This window comes from Petaurus breviceps, unplaced genomic scaffold, assembly GCF_028583685.1.
Source record: "Petaurus breviceps papuanus isolate PSGF00001 unplaced genomic scaffold, PetGlider_PUasm1.0 63, whole genome shotgun sequence".
Taxonomy (NCBI): Eukaryota; Metazoa; Chordata; class Mammalia; order Diprotodontia; family Petauridae; genus Petaurus; species Petaurus breviceps.
In genome coordinates, this window is record NW_027186418.1 from 3611416 (window position 1) to 3614586 (window position 3171).

General features: G+C 41.9%; 1 long non-coding RNA gene across 1 annotated transcript; it reads left to right on the plus strand.

The window, feature by feature from the left end:
• Positions 1–2038: 2038 nt before the first annotated feature.
• On the plus strand, positions 2039–2573 carry LOC138173629 (uncharacterized). Its single transcript, XR_011171469.1, has 2 exons — positions 2039–2428; positions 2506–2573. It is a non-coding gene; the product is annotated as an uncharacterized lncRNA (long non-coding RNA).
• The last annotated feature ends 598 nt before the right edge of the window (positions 2574–3171 follow it).

Genomic DNA, 3171 nt, shown 5'->3' on the forward strand with positions numbered 1-3171 from the left:
CACACACACACACACACACACACACACACACACACACAGAGTCTTCTTTTCTCCTGGTTAAACATGCCTCATTCTTTCAATGGATTCTCATATGACTTGGATTCCAGATCACTCACCATCCTTATTCCTATACTCTGGACAATCTCAAACGTATCAATGCCATTCTTAGATAGAAGCACCAAGCACACAGTGCTCCAGACAAGGTGTGACAAGGACAGACTCTATTCCTGGAAGTTACGTTCCTCTTAACGAAGCCCAAGATCGGATTAGATTTCTGAGCTGCTGTATCACGTTGTGACTCATACTGAGCTTTCACTTTGCTTAAATCTCCAGATATTTTATTTTTTCAGAATAATTAACATTTAACCATGCCTTCCCCCATCTCATACTTATGAAAATTTTATTTTCATGCCCAAATGCAAGACTTTACATTTTGCTGTGTTGTTGAATCATTTCAGTTATGTGTGACACTATGACCCCATTTGGGGTTTTCTTGGCAAAGACACTGGATTGGTTTGCCATTTCCTTCTCCAGCTCATTTTACAGATGAGGAAACTGAGGCAAACAAGGTTAAGTGACTTTCCTGGAGCCACACAAGTGTCTGAGGGTAGATTTGAATGCAGGAGGATGATTGCAAGCCCAGTGCTCTATCTACCTCACCACCTAGTTGCCCAGACTTTATTGAATTTCATCTTCTTAGGTTCAGTTCAATGACCTATTCTGTCAAAAGCTTTTTGGATCTTGATTCTGTCATCAGTGTTTTCCTCATCCTTCCCAGCTTTGTGTCATCTGCAAATTTGATCAGCGTGTCATTTTTCTTTTATCCAAGTCAATTATAAGTATATTTAAAAACACACTTCTCTAGGGTTTCTAAAAAGAACTCTTGCTACATCAATATTGACTTTTAAACATTTACCCTTTGAATCCAACCATCACTTCATTTTTAATATTTTTGATTCTATTACTATCTAATGTATGCTTCTCAATCTTCTCCACAAGAATGGTATGAGGTGCTTTATCAGAAGTTTTGCTATAATCCAGGTCAGAAGTTTCAAACATATTGCTGGACTGCACTGACCAGATTAAAATGCAATGAGGAAATATTTAACTAAATAAGAATACAATATAATCTAAACAATGGTAATACGAGATTTAAGTCAAAATGTGGTCTGCAGCCAATGTCTTGCTCAGTGGGACCTGCTTCCATTTGCATTTGACACCACTAATTTAGGTTTAACAATAGTCACAGTATTCCCCTCATCTACTAGTTTACTAATTCAGTCGTGGAAATGAAGTTAATCTGCCTTGGCATGTTTTCAGTGAAGCCGTGCAGGTTCTCTGTAATCATTGCTTCCCTTTCTAGGTGTTCAACAACCAACTCTTTATTGCTCTATTCTAGAAGTTTCCAAGGTATCAAAGTCAAACTTACTGGCCTAGAGTTTTTGGCTCTTTCTCTTATATTAAAAAAAAAACTGGTACATTTGGTCTTCTCCAATGTTGTGGTATCTCTCCCATTTTCCATGACCTTTCAAATATCAGTGACAATGGTCCAGCAATCACATCAGCCAGTTCATTTGGGATTTGAGGATGTAGTTCATTTAGGCCAGGAGATTTCAATTCACCATAGGAAATCAAATCTTTCTCATTCTCTCTTTACTTGAGTATCAGTTCAAGCTAGTCATTTCTAATAAAGCTAACCACATACCTCTTTTTGTCCTTAGCTTCCTTCATACACCCCAGCTGGCAGTCCTACACTATTTTTATAGAACTTGTACCATATTATTATTTTAATTCTTTCTTGCCTGGTGTAGCAGCAAGCACCCCAAGCGTCCTCAGGGTTTGCAGCTACCACAGGTTCTTGGATCTGCTTTGTTAAAGGAAAGCAACTCAAAATGGGTTAACAAGCTTACTTTAATCAGTCAGACATATATCGTTTACCTTGTTCAGGAGAAAAGGTCAGCTCCCTGAACCTCAAAGTATACAGGAATAATTATCAAGACAGAAACATCAAGTAGACAGATTTCCAAACTGTCCAACCATTACATCCATACCCAGTCAACATCTGGGTTTCCACATTCTGGGTTTTTCAAAGCCGGGGGACTCTCAACAACGGCTTCCCAGAATTCAGATCAAATCACAGAACACTTCTCAAAGTGAGTCCCAAAACAAAGCTACACATCAGGGCTTATATAGCCTTCTCCTGGCTCAGAGAATGTAACATTACCTTATTGACTCACTGGCCAATCAAAAAGTATCTACTGAAAAACAAGCCTCCCACCCCAGGCTCCAGGTGCACGTTAGCCTAGGGGCAGGGAAGATCTTTAAATCTGCATTTCCATTACATTCGGCCCCAAGATCTTTCATGCCCATAGCACAGACAATTTACTTTTGAATTAGCATTAAACATCTCTTAGGTCACATTTTCAAAGTACAGAACTAAAGTTACCAAAGTGGCCACTGGCCCTTAAACAAACACAAAGTACATTCTTAGGTTACATTTTCAAGGTACAGAACTAAAGTTACCAAAGTGGCCACTGGGCCTTAAACAAACACCAAGTACATAGCATTATCACTTCAATTCAGAACAAGAGTTCAAATAAAGTTCTGGGGGGAGGGGAGTGTCCTTCCCCTCACACAGCTCCAGCCCCAGCTTCCAAGCACAGAGAGGGGGCTGGGCAACAAAACCAACAAGGTGGGGTCCCTGGGGATCCAAGGCACTTCATCCCACCCACCATAGTCACAAGTCCATCCTCCCCCTGGGTCCCAAACTGTGGGATGCAGCCAGGAAACACATTCAGTGCCCCTGCTTTGCTGCTCAGTTCTTATCTTTTCCTGTGGCTGAACTCCGAACTCCTGGGCTCCTTCTCCTCCCGCAGGCAGCAGCCGCTCCTGGCTTCTGCCCAGGTCCCGATGCAGGCAGCTCACCATTCCGGCTCTCAGCTCAGCGAAGTCCGCGTGCAGGCCATTCTTCTCTCCTGCTCCATGGCTCCACAGAATCACAGCTAACACAACTGGGAAACAAACAATTATCCCAGCCCCCATACTTTCCTTTTACTATGCAGATCCTGCTCACAGCGCCATTTTGTTGCAGCAAGCACCCCAGTGTCCCCAGGGTGCCTGCTCACACAGGTTCTTGGATCTGCTTTGTTAAAGGAAAGCAACTCAAAATGG